This window comes from Rutidosis leptorrhynchoides, chromosome 4 (assembly GCF_046630445.1).
Source record: "Rutidosis leptorrhynchoides isolate AG116_Rl617_1_P2 chromosome 4, CSIRO_AGI_Rlap_v1, whole genome shotgun sequence".
Classification (NCBI taxonomy): Eukaryota; Viridiplantae; Streptophyta; class Magnoliopsida; order Asterales; family Asteraceae; genus Rutidosis; species Rutidosis leptorrhynchoides.
In genome coordinates this window covers 461,459,208-461,471,560 of record NC_092336.1, presented here as the reverse complement: position 1 = coordinate 461,471,560, position 12,353 = coordinate 461,459,208, and positions in this window count along the sequence as shown.

Here is a 12,353-nt window from a genome sequence, read left to right as displayed (position 1 = left end):
ATATGGGATTGTGCCTCTTCATGTGTGATGTGTGTAGAGGTGTATACGAAATAGTTATATTTTTACAACAAAATACTATTAAATACGATACAATTTTACACAAGTTATTTATTTATTTATAGAGTGGATATACCTAAACTTTGCTACAATACTTATAGGCAGTGTACCTAATCGTACAGTAGTGTAATTTTTAGTAAGTCCGGTTCGTCCACAGGGAACTCGCCAAGTTTAACGCTATATTTTTAAAACTATATTTGTATAAATATATATATATAAGTAGTATTATTATTATAAAGGGGGTTTTTACCGTTTAATGACCGGTTTGTCGATTTTAAAACTTTAGTCGCAATTAAAACCTAATGTAAAATATTAAAAATAAATATAACTTAATTTCAAGCGTAAAGTAAATAACGATAATGAAATTGCGATAAATAAAAGTGCGATAAATAAAATTGCGATAATTAAAAAGTACGATAATTAAAATGACAATAAATAAAAGTGCGATAATTAAAAGTGCAATTAAATATGAAATAAAGGAAATTAACTATGAATTAAAGGAATTATGCTTATTTAAACTTCTGTAATCATGATGTTTGACGTGTTGATTTTAGTTTATTCCCATGGGTTAATTGTCCTTTGTCCTGGATTATTTGATATGTCTATACGGTTTTGTCCATAATAGTCCATCAGTCATAATCATAAAGTGCGGAAGTCTTCGTCAAATTATTCTTATTCCCGAAGCCAAATATTCCAACTAATTGGGGATTCGAATTGTAACAAGGTCTTAATACTTTGTTTAATGAATACACTAGATTATCGACTGCGTGTAGACCAAGGTTTTAATACTTTGTTAACAATTATACCAATTACCCTTGAATGTAATCCACCCCTGTTTTAACTAGTCCATTAACTATTAATCCAGTCCCGTGTCCGGTAAAATGAACAATTATTGGTATTTATAGATATCCCGCCCACCGTACCCAGTCAAGCGTATGTGGTTATATATAAATACGTCAAATTATAAGTCTATATATTAAATCAACGAGGTAACATTTAGTTAATATAAAGCCCATTAATAGCCCATAGTCTAATTTCCACAAGTGTCGTTCTTTTATCCAAACCCCAATTATGGTCCAATGCCCAATTACCCAATTTTAATATTTAGCCCAACATCACGATTACTTCGGCATTAAATAAGCATAATAATAACTTAGCTACGAGACATTAATTTAAAAAGGTTGAACATAACTTACAATGATTAATAATAGCGTAGCGTTACACGGACAGAATTTCGACTTACACCCTTACAACATTCGCTAACATACCCTTATTATTAGAATTTAAAATTAAAATTAAAATTAAAATTATAATATATATATATATATATATGTATATATATATATATGTATATATATATATATATATATATATATATATATATATATATATATATATATATATATATATATATATGTATATATATATGTATACGTGAGAGAGATAGAGAAAAAGATATATTTAAGATCAACCAAAACTGCAAAATTTATATGATGTCACCAGAAACTATTCACCATGCGATCGCATGGGATTTAGGCCTTCAGGCCATGCGATCGCATGGCCACTTTTTCCAGCTCATGTACTTTTGTTTGCTTCTTTGCCGACGATTTTTATAAGTAAATATAATATATAAATAATTTTAAGAATGATTTAAATATTATATTATATTTATGTGCATAGTTGACTTGTAATTTTTAGCCCGTTGCGTCGAGCGTTAAGAGTTGACTCTGGTTCCGGTTCTGGATTTTTGAACGTCCTTGCGTACAATTTAATATCTTGTACTTTGTGTTTTGCGTCTTGTACTCTGGTAATTTCTAGACGTTTCTCATCAATAATTTGAACCACTTTGATTGTACTTTGTACTTTTTAGCTTTTTGGTCGTTTGCGTCTTCAATTCGTCGAATCTGTCTTTTGTCTTCACCTTTTATTATTTAAACGAATATCACTTGTAAATAGAACAATTGCCACTAAAAGCTTGTCTTTCTTGAGGGATAATGCTATGAAATATATGTTCGTTTTTAGCATTATCAAATATTCCCACACTTGAGCGTTGCTTGTCCTCAAGCAATATAGTCTTGAAATAAATATATACTAGAATCACTTCTTTATTCTTCACACTTTGTACATCAGTGATTTCTATACGGCGGTATGAACAATGGTAGTAACGATGTAGTTTACAGTCCCATATGACTATAAAAATTTAGATCCTTAAGGAAATTGGATCTTTATGAAAACATTTGATCTTTTGAAAATTCAATCTAGCTTTTATCCTAGATAAGTTTTCCGAAATAACCCTTCACCGGTGTTTGCAAAATAATTTTTGTGGGTTTGGTGGGTTTCAGATTTGAAAATTTTAGCTCAAAACTTGCAGTTTTGTGTCACCCACTTGCTAACCTTGTATTGGGAAAGCAACACGTCCAGTATACTTGCTCCGTATATTACCTTTCGATAAACTACCGTCCGGTTGTAAAGGAAAGCATTGAACAAGCAACTGTTGAGGCAATGTCCCCTGACATGCTTTTAATTATGGTCTATAACGTGTCGGATGCAATTACTATCCTTTGTAGGAGCAATAGTAAAGCTCACCCTATAGTTTTTCGGTCTGGCACAAGGTCCTGTCTTTGACCATGCTATGCAACCACCGTTCTTACGGTTGACACCCGATTTGGTTCAGGTGACCTAATGAATTCCAGGTGAATTCCTAGGATTTTACGTTCAATGGTAATGAATGCATTAAAAATGGAGTTTTCAGAAAACAAATCGGTTTATAATTTTGATCAAAATATTTTCTCGTTCAAGCTCGAGTTTAGATATCATCGAATTCCATGAGTTTGTAATTCTCAATCTTTAAAGTCAACCTCAAGGATTGAGTAATATCAGGCTTAAAAGCTAATTTTTAATCTTTCAAGGAGATTATCCTTTCTGGGGATCTGATTCATTAGTCTTATCAAGCTAATTTGCACGGTGCCCTCCCCATTTTATGAGACAGATCCTCTCATGGTTAGGATAAGTCTGACCACATGGCGACCCTGTTTGATGCTGAGGTCCGTGGATTTCCAGCTGATTTTTGAGAAAACTTTTCAAGGCTTTTCGTAGACTCTACAACTGGTCTGGACGACAACTTCCTGACCTAAATCAAGAAGCGCGTGTCTTTTTCAGAAGACTTTACTTCCTTTTAATGATGGAATTGATTCATCGTGTAGATCCATCTTTCTTTCAAATATATTACAGTAAATTGGGTAAAACTGATAAAATTGTCCAAAACAAAAGTATCTTCAGTTATTTGTACAAAAATATGTGATATATGTTTTAAATAACTTGGTTAATTTTTCCCACACTTGGCTTTTATTTTCCTTTCTTTGCCTTTTTATTGTCCTCTATTCCATTTTAAATGAATTTTAACATTTTGGGTTGTTTCTCAATTTATGTCCTTTCCGAGGTAACAATAATTTCGGTGTTAACACCTAGTTTTATCGTTCATAAATATGTATAAACATGATTTTGAGTTCATTTAATTGAAAATTTTGAAAAATTTTACTAAAATTGGGTAGTCAGTATATAAGACTAGGGCTGTTCTTTATTATCAGAGAGTACTAGATTCTAATACAACTACTACATTACTAGTATTTTTAATGGTAACCAAGTGTATAAAAAAAAATTTAAAATCCGAAATAATTTAACCCCTTCCCACACTTAAGATCTTGCAATGCCTTCATTTGCAAGAAATCAGTAACAATTTAAATTATTGAGGGTGATTAGCGTAGAAAAATGATTAAATTTTACCAAAGTTTCTGAACATATTGTAATATAATAAAAACGTTTGTTTGCTGAATGATAAATGGTGCACATCATTTGTTCATTCAGTCTTGTTGTTACATCACATTTGTTTTTCGTTTTGTCGTCAAAATCAGTAGATTTTGCTGAACTTAATGCCAGTCTTTGAAAATGCGCTGTTTTACCCTTTTGTGTATATGAAATAAAATACATACAATACAAATATAAACATGCATGGTAATTTGAAATGGGACTTAAAATCCCACTTTCAAATCAAATATGAAATATTAGTAAAAATAATGAAAATATTAAACAATACATTAATGTATCACAATATCATATGTTTAAACATAAATAAATAAAAATAATAAAAAGATAAAAATCATAAAAATCACCAACAGGAATTATATCAATCTGGATAGGGGTTCCAGTTCATGTCGTCGTCCGGGTTCCATGGTTGGTAATAGGTGTACTGGTAGGCCTGGTTAGGGTCGTAGAGAGTATATGGTGGTCTCATCTCGGGCTGGTGTGGAGGATAGTAAGCGGGTCGGGTTAGAACGTAGTGATCCTGAGGTGACAGCCGGCTCATGATCTGACGCTGATGATAGTCCCATCTATCATGCTGTCGTTGCCTGGAATGCTCGTAATCATTCCGGGCTTGCCACTGCTCCATCCGACTAAATCTCTTCCCGTTTGTCATATCTACCTCATCTACACACTGGTAGACGTCAGTCATAGCCTCCCTAATGACATCCCTAATGTCATCCGCTTCCTCCATTTCCTCATCTGAACCTCTCTCTACCTGAGGATGACTACCAACATAGGGTATTGCCTGATTGCGTCTGCTTTTTAATATCTTAACACCCTGATAGACCCTTAATCATAAAGGCTCAACCTGTTCCCTACATACCATAAGTAGACCACCTTGATCCCTATCTACACCCAAATACTCTCCAATGAGAGTAACAAAAATACCTCCTCCTATTATTCCCCCTTCCTGTATTCCTTCCACCATCTTAAACAAATAAAAACCAACACAGTAAGGGATATTAACAAAGCCTCTTTGGTCTCGAATACACTTTAGGTAAAATAAATCATGTAAGGTCATTTTCTCCTTATTGTGACCTCTCTGTGTAATCGAGTTAGCCAAAAATCTATGAATTATACGAAGCTCGGCTTTGTTAATATGTAAGTAGGAGTGTTTTCCTCCCAGCGTAAAAACATTATAATCTGACATACGCCTCCAGACGGCATTCGCGTCAAAATTCCTATCTACCCTTTCACCACGATAAATCAAATTCATACAATCGGGTAGTAATAATTCACCAGGAGTATATATCTGCAAAGCCCTGGCCATGTCCAGCATGGACATCCTATACATCCTACGCCAAGTATAAATCTAAGAAAACTTCTATCATCTAACCTATCTACATCCGCATTTAACGCTATAGTACTCATAAGCTCAATGCACCATTCCTTATATACAGGTCTACGAATGGTGAATAAACGTTCCCAATCGTGAAAAGAAGAACTGCCATACCTTTGGATCAGATGCTCCCTAACTGAGTTAACTAGTTGGACCCTTTCTAAAGGCTCTCAATCGATTACCCTTGGCACTTCTACATTTTTCGGTATCAGTTTGAATTTGTTACTTTGATATGTCGGGTAATCTCTCCAGCTTCTATCGAATCTCAGATTAGGATGCAACGTGTGTTCAGGAATCGTTGGGTATTCTACTGGCGGATGCATCGGAAATACTATAAAGGTATCAACAAATTGTAGTGGATCATAATAAGGTAAGTGTTGATCAGGTTGTTATTGTGGTTCCTGTTGTTATTCCGGTTTAGGTTCATATTGCATTTCTGGTTCAGGTTCTGGAGCAGGTTGTCTAGATGATGATGTTGCACCATTAGTATTAGTAAATCTCTGCAAAACACATTAAACACAAAATTTGTGCATCCAAATATGCATTAGTGTTAGCAAGATAACAACTTGAAACAATTACAATAACAAGTTTAATCAAAATTAAACTTATACACATTTTCACAATTTTTACAATTCTACAATTTTTCAAATAAGCATCTATGAAAATGTATACAAAGTTCATAAGCATTTAACTCAAATAACATGTCAAAATAGTCATTACTAGTAATTAAACAAGTCTCAAATGGCAATTATATCAAATTAATCAAGTTCATGAATTTTTTTTTTTACCTAAAAAGTCCACTTTAATTCTCAAAAATCATGTTTAGGATCAAAGTTTGGATCATTTAGCTACCTAAACATATTACACTACTTAATTTAGCAATAATTCATGACAAAAATCGGCCATAACCTGTTTATATCAAAAAGCCCTAAATTACTCAAGAACACAAACCCTAGATTCCTAAACATTTTGAAGTTTTTGGCTTCAAATCATGTTAAATAGCATAAATCTAGGTTATACATGCATAATATACTAACAATTTAACTCTAATTACACTAGAAATTAACAAAATCAAATTAGGTAAAATATAACTCAAGAACACTAAAAATCAAATTTAAAGAGGTTTAGGGGTGAAATTGTTACCCTTCTTGATAAACTTCTTATCAAATTCATGTTTAGAGCGGATTGTAGCGAGAAATTTGGTGAAAAAATGATGATTTTAGGGTGATATGTGTGTATGTGTGGAGTGGAGACAGAAGCAGAACTCGCTGGCCTTAAGTTTCTGCCCAGATATTTGGCACCATGCGATCGCATGGTGTTTGTGAAGGAACCCCATGCGATCGCATGGGGTCTGTTTTTTTTTTTAAAACCTTTAACTTATTAAAACATAAATTAATAAAATTTTAAAAATTTGTTTCTTTTTAGGAGTGAGGGCGTTTCGGATCGTTGTCATAGTCCGTCCCTCGAAAAAATTTTAAAATTTGTCAATTCAAAGCGCGGTTTTAAAAGTAAATATTTTTGGATTTTTTTAATGTTTTTGGCTTACTTTAATTCTATAAGATTAAAAATAATGATAATAAAAGTTCTCGTCCCTCCATCGGGTAGAGCAATTTCGGTTCAATGACCTAGTTTTTAACTCACGATGAATTTTAAAAATCATATTTTTATCTTAGTAAAATAAAGTAAATTTTTGTTTTTAAATTCACACCAAACTTAAATTTAAAATGTATAAAATTAAAAATTTATATTATTAAAATTTTAAAAATTCACACCAAACTAATATTATATTTTTGATTTTATACATACAAACTTATATTAAAAATATTAATTTTTTAAATATTTACAAACTTAAATATATTGATTTTAAAAAGTTTACAATACTAATTTAATATTAATTTTAAAAACAAAGTAAAAATAAAATTAAAAATCTTTTTGGTCTTTTATCCCACTTTAATCAATCAAATATTATCAAAAATATACGCCCCTCTTTTCGGTAAAGTAATTTTGGCTATATTACCTAATTTTACTCCTGATGAATTTTTGAAATATTTTGGGTTGATTGATTAAAGATATTTATACCTTAAGAATAAACGGTAAATTTCGCAGTGATGTAATAAATTTTTGTATGATATCAATAATTTCAGTTACGCATACATAATTTTATTGAATACCAATTTAATACTTTATAGCGAACGATTCAGCGTTTATTATCAAAAGGTTAAAAGCAATAAAAATAAAAATAAAAAAACTGTACATACTTACCTGTGAGAAAGAATTCTCAGAGACCTGCTTTAGCCGACTCATACGAGAGTCGTGTAATTCGGTTCTCCATAGCTACGTAAGCATAACCTCGAATCTTCAATATCTTTTCTTCTAAACATATAAACGGTCCTTCTCTGCATAGAGTAACAAATTCGGTATTTGAATATGTTTGATTATTTGAACATTTACCTTCGTGTGACCATTTTCCGCATTTGTAACATCTTTCAAGGTGTTGTGCTCTTCTTTTTGTTGCGGATTTTGATTTTCCTTTACCAAAATGTATCTTATGATGAACTTTTCTGAGTTCTTTTCTTACTCCGTCCATTTTGCCTCTTATGAATGATACTAGTTCACTCGGAAGTGTGTCATTATTACGTTTAGTAATTATAGCATGTAGCATTAGACCATGGTTCAGATCAAAGAAATTCTTCATTTCGTAAAACCTAAAAAAAAATAAAAATTCAGAATGGGGGGAGAAGACTAGTTCTTTAGGGTCTGCTAGGGAAAGACCATTCGAATTCCATTCTCGAGAACTACACGAAAACAGAATATCTAACTCTAACAGAAATACATATTACCCTAAAAAGATTCAAATCTCCCCACACTTAGTTAGATGTGGTGTCGAAATTATGATTAACTTCGTTGTTAACTTTCATCGGATCATGTACATAATATTTAACTCTGTGACCATTAACTTTAAATTCAATCCCCTTTGAATTTATTAACTCTACTGTTATGTACGGGAAAACTCTTTTGACTATAAATGGTCCAGACCATCTTGATTTCAATTTTCTAGGAAATAGCTTGAATCGTGAATTGAAAAGAAGAACTCTGTCTCCTTCTTTAAATTCTTTTGAACTTCTGATTCTTTTATCATGCCATTTCTTCGTTCTTTCTTTATAGATTAACAAATTTTCGTATGCTTCATGTCTTAATTCTTCTAATTCATTTAGTTGACTTAATCGTAGACGTCCGGCTTCATGTAAATCAAGATTACATGTCTTCAAAGCCCAAAATGCTTTGTGTTCAATTTCTACTGGAAGATGACATGCTTTTTCATAAACGAGTTTAAAAGGTGTGGTTCCAATTGGAGCTTTGTAGGCTGTTCTAAAAGCCCAGATTGCATCCTCCAATTTCATGGACCATTCCTTCGGATTTGATCCTACGGTTTTCTCTAGAATACATTTTAAAGCTCGGTTGGTATTTTCAACTTGTCCACTTGTTTGTGGATGATAAGCGGTTGAGATTTTATGAGTTACTCCATATCTTTTGAGAACTTTCTCAAGTTGATTGTTACAAAAATGAGTACCCCGATCACTTATTAAAGCTTTCGGTGTTCCGAACCTTGCAAAAAGACGTTTTAAAAAGTTGACTACAACTCGCGCATCATTAGTCGGGAGAGCTTGTGCTTCCGCCCATTTAGATACATAATCAATGGCAACGAGAATGTAGAGATTGTTATGAGATTTTGGAAATGGACCCATAAAGTCAATACCCCAAACGTCAAATACTTCACATACTTGAATGACATTTTGTGACATTTCATCACGTTGACTTATTTTTCCGGCCCTTTGACAAGCATCACAGGATTTGCAAAGAAGGTGTGCGTCTTTGAAAATTGTAGGCCAATAGAATCCAGCATCGTAAACTTTTCTTGCTGTGAGTTGAGGCCCATAATGCCCTCCTGTTGGTCCTGTGTGATAATGGTTTAAGATTTGACTGGCTTCATCTTCAAATATACATTGGCGTATTATTCCATCGGGACAACTTTTAAACAAATGTGGATCTTCCCAGAAATAGTGTTTTATATCACTAAAGAATTTCTTTCGTTTTTGGTACGATAATCCTTTTTCAAGGAATCCACATACTAAGTAGTTGCATAATCTGCAAACCATGGAATTTCATTATAATCTATCTTCAATAGATATTCATCAGGAAAGTTGTCTTGTATGGCTGATTCATTTAGAACTTCTAATTCGGGATTTTCAAGACGAGAAAGTTGATCAGCGGCGAGATTTTCTGCTCCCTTTTTATCTCGGATTTCAATAGCGAACTCTTGTAAGAGTAAGATCCAACAGATTAATCTTGGTTTAGCATCTTGTTTCGAAAATAGGTATCTAAGAGCAGAATGGTCGGTATAGACCACCGTTTTAGCTAGAACGAGATATGAACGAAATTTGTCAAAAGCAAAGACAATAGCAAGGAGTTCTTTTTCAGTAGTTGTATAATTCGTTTGTGCCCCTTGTAACATCTTACTAGCATAATATATAAGTTGAAATCGTTTTTCAATCCTTTGTCCTAAAACGACTCGCATTGCAAAATCACTTGCATCGCACATAAGTTCAAATGGTAGATTCCAATTTGGAGTTATCATGATCGGCGCATTAGTGAGTTTTTCTTTAAGAATATTAAAAGATTTGATGCATTCATCTGAAAAGATGAATGGAGCATCCTAGTCTAGGAGTTTATTCATAGGAGTGGCAATTTTAGAAAAATCTTTTATGAAACGTCAGTAAAAACCGGCATGCCCTAGAAAACTCCTAACTCCTCTAACATTGGTGGGATGTGGAAGTTTAGGAATTACATCTACTTTAGCTCTATCCACTTCAATTCATTCCTTTGAGATTTTATGACCAAGAACGATGCCTTCTTTAACCATGAAATGGCATTTCTCCCAATTAAGTACTAGATTTGATTGTTCGCATCTAATAAGTATTCGTTCAAGATTACTAGACATGATTCAAATGTATCACCGAAGACTGAAAAATCATCCATGAAAACTTCCATGCATTCTTCTATCATGTCGTGAAAAATCCCCATCATGCACCTTTGAAAGGTTGCAGGGGCGTTGCAAAGTCCAAATGGCATGCGTTTGTAAGCAAAAGTACCATAAGGGCACGTGAACGTGGTTTTCTCTTGGTCCTCAAGTGCTATTGGAATTTGAAAGTATCCGAAAAAACCATCAAGAAAACAATAGTAACTATTTTCGGCTAATCTTTCTAACATTTGAACAAAATACCGAATTATTTATTATTTTTAAGCAAAATTTGAATTTATTAATTAAATAAAACAAAAATAAAAAAAATAAAAAAATAAAATATTATTGACAAATATTCTTGGAAAAGCATTAAATCAATTTGTTTATTTATATAAAAAAATCCTTAAAATAAATGAAAAAAAATAAATAAATAAATAAATTACTTTTTAATTAAAAATTGTAATGGAAAAACTACTTTTATTATTTTATTTTGTGCATTATCCCATGACCTAACATTTAATATTTTTTTAATTTTAAAATCCCATTAAGAATTAAAATATTTCTTTTTATTTTAATTATTTTATTCTTTTTACCTAATTTTTTCAAGTATAAATACCCCTCATTTCTCATTCAAACTCACACCAAAACTTCTCTCATTCTCTCTTTGAAGAATTACTACTAGTAAGTATTCTTTTTCTTACTTTTTATTTTTTTTACTTTTTACTTTTTACTTCGGTTATTATTTTTACCGAAACATGTAAATAATGTTATAAATTATATGCAATTAAAAATAAAATAAATAACATGTATACACTATTACTATTACTAGCACCTATAACCTACTACTTATATTGTAAAATAAAAACATTTTGGGATATGTATTAGAGATGTATAGATCTTCGAACTTTCTTGACGAATGGTTTCTATGAGATTCTAGGCAGAGGGTTTGGATTTCCGATTTAAAGGGTCCTATGGCTCAAGCCCCTAGATTTAAATTAGCCATTCGAAGGGAAATGGGTGATTGGAAGCTTATCTAATATGACAAGTATCCTAAAATGGAAAACACTGATAAAAGTAGAAACTCTCTAGTCATAGAAACTTAGTAAAATAAGAAACTTTCTAAAAATGAAAACTTTATAAAAATAGTAACTTACTAGGAATAGAAACTTAGTAAAACAAACTATACTTAAACACATACTTAAACTTAAACATGGGCAAAACACTTAACTACTCTTAAATGTCAATAGGTTGATTTTCCTGCTCACTCGTTCAACTCTTTATTCCGAGGAATAACTCTCTCTCTACTTACTAAGGTGAATTCATAGCCCCTCTTTAATTGCTAGCAAACTTACTTACTTTTACTTGGGGTGAGACACATGCTGTTTTTACTTTTTACACTTTAGACACAAGTACCAAACTGTTAAACTATGCTATACCCGGCTATGTCCGACTAAGTCCCTACAGTGATATTTTTAATTGCTGCGGCATGCTTAATTATTGGGGGTAGGCCTATCGGGAGTAACATCCCCGATACATTTGACCAAGTCATTGTATTACTTAATAATGAAATTAAACCGACAAGGACAGACACAACTTGTCATGGGGAAAACTTGAACGTTTAGTCTAAATATCACGCATTGGCATAACTTTTTGATCCTGCGGGAGATCAACTTTACAAACTAAATCTTGTGGTCTAAAACAACGACAAACTTTTTGTTAAACCTATGAACTTCACTCAACCTTTTTGGTTGACACTTTAGCATGTTTTGTCTCAGGTGCTGTTTGATTCAAGCTCTTATAGTTACTACTTATGTGATGCTACTTGGACATAGGATCAAGAGATATCGCATTTATTACTTCTGCATGTGAACATTTACGATATTGTTATTCCTGTCATTGTAACGATATTTCATTTTCCGCTGCGTACTCATTAAAGTTAAATTCATCATTTAGTATTGTTCTCATTTATTATAATATGTTGGTATGTTTTGATATTAGTGACGTTCCTTCCAGATCCTATTGGGAGGACGTTACAGATTGGTATCAGATCATAACCAGGCTGTTATAGAGAACCAG